The following is a 17,915-nucleotide window of genomic DNA, read 5'->3' as shown; positions in this document are numbered from 1 at the left end:
GTGCTCCAGCCAATTAGCTCCCAAATGTCATGTGTTTGAAAAATGACAGATGGGAGCTGATTGGCTGGATCACTATTTATCATTTGCAACGAGTTTTATCATTCACATCTTATCGATGTATCGCTTGCCAGTAGCATTCACCTACCATTTCTCTGGTATCCGGTCTCTAGGTCGCCCACACTTAGGTCGACAGGGTTTCTAGGTCAACATGTTCTAGGTCGACAGGTCAAAAGGTCGACATGAGTTTTTCGCAATTTTTTTCTTTTTTTGAACTTTTTCATACTTAACGATCCACGTGGACTATGATTGGGAATAGTAACCTGTGCCGAACGCAGTGGTAGATGAGCAAAGCGAGCCATGCGAGTGGACACGGTGAACTAATTGGGGTTCCCGGTCACTGTAAGGAGAAAACGACACCCAAAATAAAACAAAAAAAACCCCTCATGTCCTTTTGACCTGTCGACCTAGAACATGTCAACCAAGAAACCCTGTCAACCTAGAATCCCTGTCGACCTAGTTATTGTCGACCAATAGTGGTCGACCTTCCATACCACACTCCATTTCTATGTAGATGCTCCAAGAAGTATAGCATAAATTAATTTCCATAGTTCAATGGAATTATTTATACTTGTATCTCCTCCTATTACTGAGAGCTCAATGCAATTTAAATAAAGCAATTTATGTCTTGAGACCATTTATCTCTGCACTTTTATCATTACTTTACCTATTATTGTAAAGTATAAAATACCAAGCTTTTAAAGAAACACCTAAATAAAAAGTAATAATAATTTATGTCTTTTATTCACGTTTTAACGCTACCCAAAATGTGCTTTACTAATCAGCGTCCTGTTGTGCCCAAATTCCTATTTCATTTTATTTGTGTTCGTTTCATATTATGTTTCAGGATTAATAGTATTTTATCATGATAAATGTAAAATACATGACTTTTCCAGAGTCTCCTAAATAAAGTCTGTTTTGTTATTCCCACTTCACCGCTACTGATGAGAAAATGTTGGGCTCAAATTATATTTTATATTTTTTTTGTGTGTGTGTGTTTAATGAATAATAGTGTTTTATCCTGATAAACCGTAGCCAATGCCTTGTTATTTTTGTCTATTTAATTGAAATGCTGAGAGGTTTGGTTGGTAGGCTCCCCCTCTATATCACGGCCTGGAAATGAATGCTGAAACGTGAATGAAAAACGCTGATGATCTCTCATTGCGTTAGGCCAGTCGAGCACAGTTTATACACTAACGACATCAAATTATTTTTCTCCTGTGACAAATTTTAGAACAGGACTAAGCTGGGAACACAACTTGCACAATGGAGAATATTACAATAAATTTCTACAATTAATGCTGCGTTTATTTCACTTACCACCATCCATCTTTGAATGCTTTGACCTTTACTTAATGCGCGGTGATTTGCGGGCAATATTTTAAATATTAATCACCTAACCTCACCACAAATACCGCAAGCAAAACACTTATACTTCAGAGAGAGGGAAAAAGGTTTACAATTTATGTATCATTTAACGTTGTGTAATTTAAAGTACTAGCAAATGTAAATTACAAAATGCCTTCCCTATATAAAAGAGATAAAATATCTGCTTATAACATTCAGAGATATATATATATATATATATACGTTGGGTTTGCTTTGTCGACATTAATAATATTGCCATGCTTAGCGTGTGAACAGTGACCATGCATTGTCAGCATTCTACGTCTTGACACAGATGAAATGTTGATATAATTAGAATGCTGACAAAACTGTGTGTATGGAGGTCACCTGATAATAACCCAACTCCTCCCCCCCTACAGCCTAACCCTAATGTCAGCATTCTGCATAATCCTGACATGTTCCAGGCCATCCCATATATATACAGTTTGAGTCTCCCATATACAAAATTCCAACTTGCGACCGACATCTTTGCTTTCTGACAGTTCAATGCATAAAAACTATGTTTACATTCATGCTATGTGTATGAGGTGCATATGAAACATAAATGTATTCTGTGTATAGACTTGGGTCCCATCCTCAAGATATCTCATTATAGTATGCAAATATTCAGCCTGTACATCTCTATCTATCTATCTATCTATCTATCTATCTATCTACCTGTGTGTGTGTATATATATTATATATATATATTGACAGGAATCACATAGACCAGCAGTGGCGCACGCAGGGGGGGTTTCTGAGCACCCAGAAACCCTCCATGAGAGACCACATTTATTTTCAGAGACGTAGACAGTCTTGTCTTCATCTCTGCACCATAAGCTACAGCGAATGCCCTTTCCGGTGCAGGCCACTCATCACGCCCGTCAGTCAAGCTCCTGCTGTGTGTGAGTGACCCTCTCTTCTCGTCCATTGTTCCGGGACGCAGCAGCCCGCATGGTGAGCAGTAAGTAGTTGGGGACTCGTGTTGGCAGGTGTGCTTGTGCACGCTCCTCCTCTCCTCCTCTAGCATTGTGCGGGCTGCCAGACACTACACTACTACATCACCAACAGCACTGGGCCGGGCCCGCCCACACCACCCATTCCAAATACAGTACTTGCTTATATATACTAGCAGCAACCCAGTATAGCTACATTACATTACTACAGGTCCCCTGTATGCTCTAGAAACTCTCACTGTGTAGCTAAATGCAATTCTAACACTACCTACGTAACAATCCCTAATTTATGTCATTCTGGTGGTGAAAACAAATACATTAAATATTCTTGTAATGTTTTATAGTCACAGATCAACATCCTGTACAGCACTGAGGTCATTGTTTCAATGCCTACCATGGCCCTAACGGTGTTGAGTTTGTCTGTTCTCCTCGTGCTTGCATGAGTTTCCTCTGGGTGCTTTGGTTTCGTCCCACAATCCAGATATTCTGGTTGGTTAATTAGCTCATGACAAAAAAGTAACCGTATTGTGTAAGTGTGTGTGTTCATGTGTTTAGCGCCGACTAGATGGGACAAGTGGTTCTAATCTGCTCTCACATTCTATGTTTCTATGTGCTTGATGGCTAGTGCCATGTAAGGGGCAAGAGGGACATCTGATGGGTATATAAATGGCATGCAGGATATGTAATAGACATATAAAGAGCATGGTGGGGACATATGATGGGCACATAAGGGGCATATGGTTGACATCGCAACGTATAACGGGCACGTCAGAAATCTGACACATGCAGTCCCACTATCACCCGGAAGTGCCATCTCTCTTCTATTTTATCTATCTATCTATCTATCTATCTATCTATCTATCTATCTATCTATCTATCTATCTATCTGTGACAGATAGATAGATAGATAGATAGATAGATAGATAGATAGATAGATAGATAGATAGATAGATAGATAGATAGATAGAAAACATGTACGGAAACCTCTCTCTAAAAATCCTGCGTTTGCCACTGACCAGAGTGAAATCCAAGATAGGTTCTATTAGCACCACAGGCAGTTTACAAGCAATTGCAGGATTCACAGGACAGGTTAGTTGTTTATAGCCAATGTTCAGAGTTTTCAGATCCAGCAATAATAATAATAATAATAATAATAATAATAATACTTTATTGTCATCAATAGTTCAAGAAAGAAATGCATGAACAATCAACGAAACTAAAAAGCAAGCATATACAGAGACCATAAGAACAGAACAAAAGAGCACTCCTGAACCCAAGACATTCTTCAGTAGACTCTTAAGGTCCAGGGCCCCTAACAGTAACTACCCCCTCATCTATCACCTGGGCAGCTTGTTCACCATCAGGGGCAATGTTCTTTGTGTCTGAAGCCCTTTTACCAGCAACTGACAGGTGCCTGTAATAAGCTGCTTCTCAACACTGGCCTCAAGAAATACTTGGCCTGGATTCTCTCCAGCCACAACCCTGCAGGAGCTGTTGTGCGCCAGGCTATTGATAGTCACAGCTGCCATCACAGCCAATGAGCGAGTGGTAAAGGTACTATAGGTTCCTTTTATAAGGCAGCAGACATGTTACATTTGTTGCTGCCTGCTGATTGGCTACTTGGTGTTCCATGCACTGTGATTGGCCCGATTCTTCAAGGGGTTGAATTATTTATCAAATTTTCAGCAAATCTGAACCAAGTCTCTAATTCATTTACGAGTCCCTAAAATCTGTCCGACTTTTAGAATTCTGTCTCTTTTCACCACTTGGAAAAAAAAATAAATTCTCCTGTTGCTCCCTGATGCCCGCTTGCCTTTGAAAAGAAATCTGCTGAGTTGGACCCCACATATTTTTTAATTCCAGTCAAAACTGTAGGGTGTCTGGTTCCTGTTTTCCAAACAAAAAAACAAAAACTGGCCACCTAACACACTCATCCCGTGCTTCAGTATTAATTTCTCTAACTTAACATAATGTATTCTTATTGAATCACTGCATTTCACGTTCTCAGTAAAATAGATTTAAACAATTAATTACACTATTGCATTTATTACATTTGAGCATTGCACGAGTAATTTGTTTTTTTTTTTTTTAATGGCTAGCTATAAAACAGCTCAGCTCAGAATCCCAAATAATGTAATATCTCTTTGCGGCTCTCCTTGGTGCATACTGACCTATATAACAGATTACGGCAGATTTTCTCTTTTGAAATAACTGGCCGCTAGAGAAATCCAGGACTCTGTGGCAGAAGTCATGTTGGCCTACCTCCAATAAGCCACTGATGTGTAACTAATACCGTATTATTAACACTGGGGGAAATTTTCAACTTTTGCTATCTTGATGAAGCATAGACAATAAAAATTGCCTGGTGACTTCTCTGTAACCTTTGCAACATATATTTTACTCCCCAAGACCACTTTCCCTCCACATTAAATTCACAGATAATAAAACAGACAGATTATAAGTGTGTCACTCATTACAAAAGTACGTTCCAAGGAGGAAAAAAAAAAAAGCAAAAAAGGTTTTTCTTATTACTCTCTGAGAAAATGAATGTTATGTTTATGTTACTTCCTACCACTATTGTTCCGCAGACAGCTGATACCGAGGCGTTATGGAGATATTATTACAGTCTGCATATTTCACGGCTATGTCAGATTACATGGATAATGTTGACATTATCCTGGTGTCTCAGTGTAATTGGCAGGGTGATCCTGTAACCAGAGCCGGCCCTAACCAATTTGATGCCCTAGGCAAGATTTTGGCTGGTGCCCCATAGCACCGCCGCTAGTTCTGCAGGAGATGCCTGGCATGAGTCAGCTGGCAGCTCTGCTAAGGTCGGGCGCCTTTTGTTTATGAAAATGCATCTTATTTGCATTACTATGTGGATAGGATGCACAAGCAGCTTCTGCTGATTAGTATGATATGCAGCATGCCTATATTCTGTGTGCGACTGCGGCTGTATCTGCATATGAAATGCTACATTACAGTGATTTCCAGGAATACACTGAAACGTAGCATTTCGTATGCAGATACAGCAGCAGTCACGCAAAATCTAGGCATGCCGCATATCATTTTAATCAGCAGAAGCTGCTGGTGCCCCTAAGCATACCAAATGCCCTAGGCATTTGCCTAGTTTGCCTATGCTTAAGGCCGGCTCTGCCTGTAACAGGGAATACTGAGGATTTTTTCCAAGGGCAGCAGGGTTTATGCAGCAGAAAACTGCGGGGAATCCACGTTCAGAATGATCTTTGTCTCAGGTCCAATAGTAGATGCAGTCAAAATATTCGTTGATTACACTGTAGCTTTAAATACACTAAAGGACATTACTATGTTTTTAAGGGGTGTAGTATGGTATGCCGGCGGCCAGGCTCCAGGCGGCCAGCATACTGGCGCTGGAATCCCGACCGCTGGCATACCAACAGCTGAGCGAGCGCAAATGAGCCCCTTTGCGGGCTCGCCGCGCTGCGGGGACGGTGGCACGCTACGCGCGCCACGCTATCTATTCTCCCTCCAGGGGGGTTGTGGACCCCCAAGAGATTGAAAAGGTGTCGGTATGCCAGGTGTTGGGATTCCGGTGCCGGTGTACTGTGCGCCGGGATCCTAACAGCCAGCAAACTGAAGACCCCCCCGTTTTTAACAACGGCACCAGTTTAATTATTTGTTGTCTAACGGGGTTATTCAGAGTTGGTAGCAAACCAAAAAATCAAGCAACTGGACAAAACTATGTTGCACTGCAGGTGGGGCAGATGTAACATGTGCAGAGAGCCGGCCCTAATCAATATGATGCCTTAGGCAAGATTTTGGCTGGTGCCCCCTATCACTGCTGCTAGTTCCGCCTTTGACTCTGCACCCCTTTCCCAGCACCATCACCCCTCAGTCATAGCAGTCTTCATTTTGGTGCTCCTACCCCCTAGATTTTAAATAGGAACAGTACGCACATTCTGCGTGCTACCCAATAAGGGGTGTGTTTTTTGGGGAACGGCCATGACCACACAATAGAACCCCCAATTCAAATTACGCCACAGAGTAGTTGTTCACATTATATCATGCAATGGTGGGGGTAATTCAGAGTTGAACGCAGCAGCAAATTTGTTAGCAGTTGGGCAAAACCATGTGTACTACAGGGGGGGGGGCAGATATAACATGTGCAGAGAGAGTTAGATTTGGGTATGGTGTGTTCTAACTGAAATCTAAATTGCAGGGTAAAAATAAAGCAGCCAGTATTTACCCTGCACAGAAACAATATAACCCACCCAAATCTAACTCTCTCTGTAAATATTATATCTGCCCCACCTGCAGTGCACATGGTTTTGCCCAACTGCTAACAAATCTGAATTATCCCCAGTGTCCCTTCTTCACGTTACATCACACAGTAGTACCACTTTACCTTATATACGTTACTCCTCACAGTAGTGCCCCTCATTCACATTATATCACACTGAATTGATCCTTATTCACATTACACCACACCATATTGCTCGTTATTCACATTAGACCACACAGTAGTGCCTTTCTATACGTTACGCCACACAGTAGAGCAACTTATACACATAATGCCACACATTAGTAATGCATTTATACACATAATGCCACACAGTAATGCCCCTTACACATATGACACACATTATTAATGTCCTTATAAACATAATGCACCTTACACATTATGCTACCTTTATTAAAGCCCTTATATACATAATGACACACATAATATCCCTTACACATATGTTGCACATTATTGATGCATTTATATACGACACACATAATGCCCCTTACATATATGCCGAACACTATTGCACAATGAATCTACCCACCCACACAGCACTCACACAGCTGCTAACACTGTGACCTCTGCCTTTGCTTGGATACAGATGTGTCCTCATACATCTTGCCTCATTCCATGCAGCTCCTGTCCAGCTCTGCTAACGTTGGGCTCCTTTTTTTTGCAGAAATGAAATCTTATTTTCATTGCTATGTGACTAGGATGCACAAGCAGCTTCTACTGATTAAAATGATATGTGGCATGGCTATATTCTGTGTGCGACTGTGGCTGTTTCTGTATACAAAATGCTATGTTACAGTGATTTCTAGGAATACACTGTAACGTAGCATTTCGTATGCAGATACAGCTGCAGTCACACACACAGAATATAGGCATGCCGCATATCATTTTAATCAGCAGAATCTGCTTGTGCCCCTAGGCATTCCAAATGCCCTAGGCATTTGTCTAGTTTGCCTATGCCTAGGACCGGCTCTGCATGTGCAGTCTTGCAGAGAGTTATATTTGGGTGGGTTAGATTGTTTCTGTGCAGGGTAAATACTGGCTGCTTTACTTTTACACTTATAAAATAGATTTCAGTTTCAGCAAACCCCACCCAAATCTAACTCTCTCTGCACATGTTACATCTGCCCCACCTGCAGTGCACATGGTTTTGCCCAGTTACTTGTTTTTTAAGGGGGTCTATTTACTAAGCCTTGGGTGGAGATAAAGTGGACAGATTTAAAGTACCAACCAACCAGCTCCTAACTGCCCTTTCTCAAATACAGCCTGTGTCATGGCAGTTAGTAACTGAATGGCTGGTACTTTATCTCCATTTACTTTATCTCTCTCCAAGGCTTAACTACATAGAACCCTTTATCATTTACCTTAAATGTATTGTGCGCTGTCCAGCTCTCATTACACAGATCTGACTGAATGGCGACAAGCCCATTACATACCATTCAGGTATATTGGGTCACCTCTACTGTGGAATTTTCCAATGTAAACTGGTCTAGTTTTCTGACATCTCTTTATAAATGAGCTCTTTAATTTCCTCCATTAATGAGGTTGCCAACCACTGTTCCTATAAGGGGGGATGTACCAATCCTTGAAGAGAGATAGCGGTGAGTAATTGCCCAAAGTAACCAATCAGCTCCTGACTGTCATCTCATAGACTGTGCTAAAGGTTATTGATTGCTTCGGGCAGTTTCTCCACTTTATCTCTCTCCAAGGCTAGGTACATCTCCTCCACAGTGAGATGGCTAACAGCAACCAGTCTAGTGATTTACATAATGTTAAGGGGGGTACTCACGGAGCGATATTCTAAGCAATCTGACTAGATTGCTTAGAATTTGAGCATTATCCCTCCGTGTGTACCCTCTACAGCGTTAGCGATGCGCAGCCCCGCACAACGCTATCGCTGCTGCTAGATTGGCCCGCATGCAGGCCAATCTAGCAGGTCGCTCACTTCACCCGCTGGGTGAAGTGAGCGGCCCCCCCGTCTCCCCCCGCACGCTCAGCACAGATCGCGCTGTGCTGAGCAGGGGGAGAGATGTGTGCTGAGCGGTTCGCTCAGCACACATCTCTCCCGCATCGGCCCATCTATATGGGCCTTTATACTATAGCTACACCCTCTGTTTTTAGCCCCAGAATTTAGTTCACTGTCTCACATTCAGTTTTCTGCCAGTTACTATCCCCATGTACTTCTCTGTCTGGGTTTTCCCAAACTGTATTCCATGTAATGTGAAAGTACAGTCATTACTATGACCTAGGTACATAGCCCTACATTTATCTGCAATGAATTTCATCTGCCACGTTACCAAGATGTATTTTTCTGTAGCATGTTACTATCTTGCTCTGTCCCAATAACCATATATAGCATTAGGGAGGCATGTACTAAGCAGTGATAAAAGTGGAGAAGTGAGCCAGTGGAGAAGTTGCCCATGGCAACCAATCAGCATTGACGTAACATTTAGAATTTGCATACTATAAATGTATACAGAGCAGCTGATTGGTTGCCAATGGCAACTTCTCCACTGGCTCAATTCTTCACTTTTATCACTGCTTAGTACATGTCCCCCCTTGGTGTCATCCGCAAATATGGATACCATACTGCCTATGATTTATACAAGGTCAGTGATAACTATCCTTTGTCTTACTGTATAACCTCAACCAAGTTCTCTTCCATGTACAAATCACCCCAACAGGTCCAACATCCAGAGAAGGGGGGGGGGGGGGGGTTGGTACTCCAGCCTAGTGGCTACTTCTGATTGGCTGCCGGTTCGCGAACTCCAATTGGCTCACCGCCGGCTCTTTAGTCAGAATACCGCAGTGGCTTTGTCCCTCCATGGCTGCCTGCTGGTGTGCCCCCAATCCTCACTGCTGCGACCCAGGCCCCCTCATAAAGGTCAGCTTTGGGTGATGCAGGAGGGAGCTATGAAGCAGTGTATAGCAGCTATGGGGCAGCGTGTGTGGTGGGGGGGCCCTGCCTAATTTGTCAGTCCCGGACCCCATAATTTCTGATGGCAGCCCTGCCCCCATACTAATTCCTAGTTAATGTACTGTACAAGACATTTTTGTAGAAGTGCCTCGGAATCTTTTGCAGATCCAAATGTACATCAGTTGTACTACAAAGAAATGGTTTGTAACTTACCTTCTCACAATAAAGATAATACTTCTACAATCATTTGTATCAATTACTAGCGAATCACATCCATCAGAACTCATATAACTTCCCCATGTCAAAGTACGGGACTGCAGGTCTATAATATCCGGTTTCTGGCTTTGTTCTCTTTTTGGTGTCACTTTTGTTGGCGCTTATCCCTGTATGAGTCCGTAACAGTGGAGCGTCAATTACTGAGCATAGGGGTCTATTTACTAAGCCCTAGATGGAGATAAAGTACCAGCCAATCAGCTCCTAACTGTCATTTTTCAAACACTGCCTGTGACATGACAGTTATGAGCTGATTGGCTGGTACTTTATCTCCGTCCACTTTATCTCCATTCAAAGCTTAGTAAATAGCCCCTTAATTACTTTGGCCATCTGGGCCAGGTGTTTTATCTGTGTTACGCTTGTTTAGGCGTGACTGATCCTCCTCGGTGTGTGCATAACATGGGCCACATAATGCATGGGCCACACAATGGGCCACACAATATATACATGGCCAACACAATGGGGGTCATTCTGACCCATTCGCACGCAGCGGTTTGCCGCTGTGGTGCGAACGGGTCCAGAATGCGCTTGCACGGCGGCCGCACTGCGCACACGTGATGTTGCCCGGCGACAGAGGTCGCTGGGTTACGCCCAGGACAACGAAGAAAGCGGTCGCAGAGCCGACCGCAAGAAGATTGACAGAAAGAAGGCGTACCTGGGCGTCACCAGACTGTTGCTAGCCATTTTCGGGGAGTGGATAAGAAAACGCAGGCGTGTCCTGGAGAATGGAGGGCGGATGTCTGACGTCAAAGCCGACCCCAGCATCACTGAGATCGTCGCACAGGGTAAGTATAGGTTCACTACGATATGCCGGCGGTCGGGCTCCCGGAGACCAGCATACCGGCGCCGGGAGCCCGACCGCTGGCTTACCGACAGTGTGGCGAGCGCAAATGAGCCCCTTGCGGGCTCGCTGCGCTCGCCACGCTACGCACGCCACACTATTTATTCTCCCTCCAGGGGGTCGTGGACCCCCACGAGGGAGAATAAGTGTCGGTATGCCGGCTGTCGGGATCCCGGCGCCGGGATCCCGTCAGTCGGCATACTGAAGACCACCCGGTAAGTATGTCCAGGGCTGGTCTAGTTTTACTTGACATTTTCTCTTACGTCCTAGAGGATGCTGGGGACTCCGTAAGGACCATGGGGTATAGACGGGCTCCGCAGGAGACATGGGCACTCTAAAGACTTTAGAAGGGCGTGCACTGGCTCCTCCCTCTATGCCCCTCCTCCAGACCTCAGTTAGATCCTGTGCCCAGAGGAGACTGGATGCACTGCAGGGGAGCTCTACTGAGTTTCTCTGAAAAGTCTTTTGTTAGGTTTTTTATTTTCAGGGAGCACTGCTGGCAACAGGCTCCCTGCATCATGGGACTGAGGAGAGAGAAGCAGACCTACTTAACTGATAGGCTCTGCTTCTTAGGCTACTGGACACCATTAGCTCCAGAGAGTCGGAACACAGGTCTCATCCTCGCTGTTCGTCCCGGAGCCGCGCCGTCGTCCTCCTCACAGAGCCAGAAGATAGAAGCCGGGTGAGTATAAGAAGAAAGAAGACTTCACAGGCGGCAGAAGACTTCAGATCTTCACTGAGGTACCGCGCAGCGGTAACGCTGCGTGCCATTGCTCCCACATTCACACACACTGACGGCACTGTAAGGGTGCAGGGCGCAGGGGGGCGCCCTGGGCAGCAAGAATTACCTCAAGGGACACTGGCTGACATATTATATACTGCGGAGGCTGTATATTAAAAAACCCCCGCCAGTATAAAGAATTTGAGCGAGACCGAAGCCCGCCGTTGAGGGGGCGGAGCTTGATCCTCCAGCACTAACCAGCGCCATTTTCTCCACAGCACGCTGCAGAGAAACTGCTCCCCGGACTCTCCCCTGCTGAGCAAGTACAGAGGGCAAAAATGAGGGGGTGGGGCACATTTAATTGGCGCAGTGAGTGTATTATTGATCTATAAAGCGCTGTACAGACTGGGATTTTGTCCCAGTGTCCAGTGGCGCTGGGTGTGTGCTGGCATACTCTCTCTCTATCTCTCCAAAGGGCCTTATTGGGGGACTGTCCCCATATTTATTTATCCCAGTGTCTGTGGGGGTGTCGGTACGTGTGTGTCGGCATGTCTGAAGCGGAAGGCTCGTCTAGGGAGGAGGTGGAGCAGATGATTGTGGTGTCTCCGTCGGCGCCGCCGACACCTGATTGGTTGGATATGTGGAATGTTTTAAATGCAAATAAAAGATTGGACAAAGCAGAGTCCAGGGAAAAAGCAGGGAGTCAATCCATGGCTTTGACTGTGTCACAAGGCCCTTTGGGGTCTCAAAAATGTCCCCTTTCCCAGGTAGCAGACACTGATACCGACACGGATTCTGACTCCAGTGTCGACTATGATGATGCACGATTACACCCACGGGTGGCCAAGAGTATTCATTATATGATTATGGCTATAAAAGATGTTTTGCATATCACAGAGGACCCCTCTGTGCCTGACACGAGGGTATGCATGTTTAAGGAAAAGAAACCTGAGGTAACGTTTCCCCCATCTCATGAGCTGAACGCCTTATTTGAAAAAGCTTGGGAAACTCCAGACAAGAAACTGCAGATTCCCAAGAGAATTATTATGGCGTATCCCTTCCCCTCACAGGACAGGTTACGGTGGGAATCCTCGCCCACAGTGGACAAGGCTTTGACGCGCTTGTCCAAAAAAGGTGGCGCTACCGTCTCCAGACATGGCAGCCCTCAAGGATCCTGCTGATCGCAGACAGGAAACTACCTTGAAATCGATTTATACACATACGGGTGCCTTGCCCAGACCGGCAGTAGCGTCGGGATGGGTGGGTAGCGCAATTGCAGCATGGGTAGATAACTTGTCATCTGACATTGAGACCTTAGATAAGGATAGCATTTTATTAACCTTAGGTCACATTAAAGACGCAGCCTTATATATGAGAGAGGCTGCGAGAGACATTGGGCTGTTGGGTTCAAGAGCTAATGCCATGGCAATTTCTGCTAGGCGGTCCCTGTGGACCCGCCAATGGACGGGTGATGCCGATTCAAAGAGACATATGGAAACTTTACCTTACAAGGGTGAGGTTTTATTTGGCGAGGGCCTCGCTGACCTGGTTTCCACAGCTACCGTGGGTAAGTCTTCTTTTTTTGCCTTATGTTCCCCCACAGCAAAAGAAAATACCTCAATATCAGATGCAGTCCTTTCGGTCGCATAAGTTCAGAAAGGGTCGGGGCTCTTCCTTCATCGCCAGAGGTAAAGGCAGAGGGAAAAGAATGCCTGCTACGGCTAGTTCCCAGGAACAAAAGTCCTCCCCGGCTTCTACAAAATCCACCGCATGACGCTGGGGCTCCACTGAGGGAGTCCGCGGCGGTGGGGACACGTCTTCGACTCTTCAGCCAGGTCTGGGTTCAGTCGGATGTGGATCCTTGGGCGATCGAAATTGTATCCCAAGGCTACAAACTGGAATTCGAAGAAGTGCCTCCTCGACGATTTTTCAAATCGGCTTTGCCAGCTTCTCCCCCAGAGAGGGAAATAGTTTCAGCTGCCATACAAAAGCTGTGTCAACAACAAGTGATTATCAAGGTTCCCCTGATGCAACAGGGGAAAGGGTACTATTCAACCCTATTTGTGGTTCCGAAGCCGGATGGCTCGGTCAGACCCATTCTGAATCTAAAATCCCTGAAACTGTATTTGAAAAAGTTCAAATTCAAGATGGAATCTCTCCGGGCAGTGATCTCCAGCCTGGAAGGGGGGGATTTTATGGTATCACTAGACATAAAGGATACATACCTTCATGTACCCATTTATCCCCCTCACCAGGCGTACCTGAGATTCGCTGTACAGGACTGTCATTACCAGTTTCAGACATTGCCGTTTGGGCTTTCCACGGCCCCGAGGATTTTCACCAAGGTAATGGCGGAAATGATGGTGCTCCTGCGCTGGCAAGGAGTCACAATTATCCCATACTTGGACGATCTCCTGATAAAAGCGAGATCGAGAGATCAATTGCTGAAAAGCGTGTTGCTCTCCCTGAGAGTGCTGCAGCAACACGGCTGGATTCTAAAAGTACCAAAGTCGCAGTTGATTCCAACGTCTCGGCTATCATTTTTGGGCATGATTCTGGACACGGAAGAGAAGAGGGTTTTTCTCCCAACGGAAAAAGCCCAGGAACTCCAGAACATGGTCAGAGACCTGCTAAAACCAAAAAGAGTGTCTGTTCATCAATGCACTCGTGTACTGGGAAAAATGGTGGCAGCCTACGAGGCCATCCCCTTCGGCAGGTTCCATGTGAGGACGTTTCAGTAGGACCTTCTGGACAAGTGGTCGGGGTCCCATCTACAAATGCATCAGAAAATAAGCCTGTCCCCCAGGGCCAGGGTGTATCTCCTGTGGTGGCTGCAAAGTGCTCACCTTCTAGAGGGTCGCAGGTTCGGCATTCAAGACTGAGTTCTGGTGACCACGGACGCGAGCCTCCGAGGATGTTGGGCAGTCACACAAGGAAGACATTTTCAGGGACTATGGTCATGCCAGGAGGCTTGTCTACACATCAACGTGCTGGAATTAAGGGCCATATACAATGGCCTACGGCAAGCGGAGAATCTTCTTCGCGACCTACCCGTTCTGATTCAATCAGACAACGTCACAGCCATGGCTCATGTAAACCGCCAAGGCGAGACAAGAAGCAGAGTGGCAATGCGGAAGCCACCAGGATTCTTCGCTAGGCGGAAAATCATGTAAGCGCTCTGTCAGCAGTTTTCATTCCGGGAGTGGACAACTGGGAAGCAGACTTCCTCAGCAGGCACGATCTCCATCCAGGAGAGTGGGGTCTTCATCAAGAAGTTTTTGCAAAAATAACAAGTCGTTGGGGACTTTCTCAGATGGACATGATGGCGTCATGCCTCAACAAGAAGCTTTGGAGGTATTGTTCCAGGTCAAGGGACCCTCAGGCAGTGGCGGTGGACACCCTGGTGACACCATGGGTGTTTCAGTCGGTCTATGTGTTCCCTCCTCTTCCGCTCATCTCAAAAATATTGAGAATCATAAGACGAAAAAGAGTGCAGACAATACTCATTGTTCCGGATTGGCCCCGAAGGGCCTTGTATTCAGATCTTCAGGAAATGCTCACAGAAGATCCGTGGCCTCTTCCTCCCAGGGAGGACCTGTTGCAGCAGGGGCCCTGCGTGTTCCAAGACTTACCGCGGTTACGTTTGACGGCATGGCGGTTGAACACCAAATCCTAGCTAGGAAAGGTATTCCGGGGGAAGTCATCCCTACTCTTATCAAAGCTAGGAAGGAGGTAACGGCGAAACATTATCACCGTTTCTGGAGGAAATATGTATCTTGGTGTGAAGCCAAGGATGCTCCTACGGAAGATTTCCACCTGGGCCGCGTTCTCCACTTTCTACAGACAGGAGTGGATATGGGCCTGAAGTTAGGCTCCATTAAGGTGCAGATTTCGGCCCTATCAATATTCTTTCAGAAGGAATTGGCTTCTCTCCCAGAAGTCCAGACTTTTGTAAAGGGAGTGCTGCACATCCGGCCTCCTTTTGTGCCCCCATGCGACCTTACGTGGTGTTACAGTTCCTTAAATCACACTGGTTTGAATCTCTTCAAACGGTTGAATTAAAGTTTCTCACTTGGATAGTGGTCATGTTGCTGGCCTTGGCATCTGCAAGGCAGGTGTCCGAATTGGCGGCTTTGTCTCACAAGAGCTCCTATCTGATTTTCCATGTGGATCGAGCAGAATTGAGAACTCGTCCGCAATTTCTGCCTAAGGTGGTTTCGTCGTTTCATATGAACCAACCTATTGTGGTACCGGTGGCTACGGGGGGCTTGGAGGATTCCAAGTCTCTTGATGTAGTCAGGGCCTTAAAAATGTATGTAGCCAGGACGGCTTGAGTTCGAAAAACAGAGGCACTGTTTGTCCAAAGTTGGCGCTCCTGCATCTAAGCAGACTATTGCTCGCTGGATCTGTAACACAATTCAGCAGGCTCATTCTACGGCAGCTACTTGGTCGGGTTCAAACACTTTTGCAAACTTCTACAAGTTTGATACCCTGGCTGATGAGGACCTCATGTTTGCTCAATCGGTGCTGCAGAGTCGTCCGGACACTCCCGCCCGGTCTGGAGCTTTGGTATAATCCCCATGGTCCTTACGGAGTCCCCAGCATCCTGTAGGACGTAAGAGAAAATAAGATTTTAAACCTACCGGTAAATCTTTTTCTCCTAGTCCGTAGAGGATGCTGGGCGCCCGTCCCAATGCGGACTAATTTTCTGCAAGGCTTGTATATAGTTGTTGCTTACATAAGGGTTATGTTACAGCTTAGATCAGTATTTGGCTGATGCTGTTTTGTTCATACTGTTAACTGGTTCGTATATTCTATGTTGTACGGTGTGGATGGTGTGGGCTGGTATGTATCTTGCCCTTAGATTAACAAAAATGCTTTCCTCGTACTGTCCGTCTTCTCTGGGCACAGTTCTCTAGCTGAGGTCTGGAGGAGGGGCATAGATGGAGGAGCCAGTGCACACCCTTCTAAAGTCTTTAGAGTGCCCATGTCTCCTGCAGAGCCCGTCTATACCCCATGGTCCTTACGGAGTCCCCAGCATCCTCTACGGACTAGGAGAAAAAGATTTACAGGTAGGTTTAAAATCTTATTTTTTTAGCTTAGCAGGGCTGTACAAGCGATCGCAGCCCTGCTAAGCTAAAATACACTTCCCCATAGGCGTATACTAGTTGATCGCAGCAGCAGCAAAAAGTTGCTGGCTGCGATCAACTCGGAATGACCCCCAATGTTTCCAAATACTTTCTCCTTTGTAAACGCAGGATATAATTATTTGATCAACTTTCACTTTATATTTTTGCAGTTAGTCTTCCTACGTTACCATGTAGTGACACAGTGTTACCAATTTTACTTTTCTTGCTCTTTATGCATTTGGAAACATTTTTCAGTATTACATTTACAATGTTTTACTTATTTCAGCCTTTGCTAAGATGTTTCTGTTTTTTTTAAACTTAATCTTCTACATTCCTTCTACTTCTACAATCCATGACTTATTGGCCCTTTCTAATACTAAGGATGTAGGATGCTTTCCTTTTATTACTTCCAACACGTTTCCATTTTATCACAGTGGCTGTCTTTTTTTGCGTAGAAATGTTGTTACCATTTGGAATATATTTGCAACAATATTTATTTTAAATATTTAAAATACTGTTTTATTTGGTCTCTGTGCTTTTATTTAACAGTGCACTATTCCGGTCTACAAACTACAGTGCTTCTCTGAGGCTGATTAAACATTGTTCTTCAAACATTAAAGTTTTTGTAGCTTACTGGCGAAGTGTTTTATTCTATCTCCGGTCCGGTGTTAATATATAAAAAATCAGACGTTGGATGGTACATTTAATCTTTACTGCACGTTCAATTTGCAATAATGTTTGCACTTTGGTGCTAAGTTGCTATATATATATATATATATATATATATATATATATATACATCACACACTCATGATTTATATAATATAAAGAGCATTATTATATAAATCATGAGTGTGTGATGTTTCTACAGCCTGCGCCCATATTGCAATGTCTGGCACTGTTATGTGTTTATTCACATTTGTTTTTGTTGCTATTGGTTGCTAGGCTACCATCCTGACGGACGGGCGCATGGAACGTGCGCGTCGCAGGGTTTTGACATCAGAGGACACGGTTGGCGGGACGGCAGCTCCAGTCATGGTGAGGTAAGGGGGTATTTAAACCTGTTTTCTGCTGCGGGGTACACTGGGCTCCACAAGTCTGGACAATGGGGTGTAGAGTAGGATCTTGATCCGAGGCACCAACAGGCTCAAAGCTTTGACTGTTCCCAGAATGCACAGCGCCGCCTCCTATATCACCCCGCCTCCCAGCACAGGAGCTCAGTTTGTCAGTTGGTGCTGCAGTAAGCAGGCACTGAACAGAGGGGCTGCTCCAAGCAGCCCTGAGAAAAGCTTTTTATGAGGTAAAAAGTGAAGACTTCAAGGGCAGCAGCGGTGGTAAATGTCTTGTGACATTCACTGC

General features: G+C 45.2%; 1 long non-coding RNA gene across 1 annotated transcript in view; it reads left to right on the top strand.

Annotated features, from left to right (window-relative positions):
- The window catches only part of LOC134904534 (uncharacterized), a 107,172-nt gene that overhangs the window by 50,197 nt on the left and 39,060 nt on the right, over nt 1–17,915 (top strand). The window contains exon 3 of the long non-coding RNA XR_010175759.1: nt 17,502–17,599. This is a non-coding gene — a long non-coding RNA (uncharacterized LOC134904534). The remainder of the gene's footprint in view (nt 1–17,501; nt 17,600–17,915) is intronic.

Source organism: Pseudophryne corroboree, chromosome 1 (assembly GCF_028390025.1).
Source record: "Pseudophryne corroboree isolate aPseCor3 chromosome 1, aPseCor3.hap2, whole genome shotgun sequence".
NCBI classification, from domain to species: Eukaryota; Metazoa; Chordata; class Amphibia; order Anura; family Myobatrachidae; genus Pseudophryne; species Pseudophryne corroboree.
This window is presented reverse-complemented; position numbering and strand designations above follow the sequence as displayed.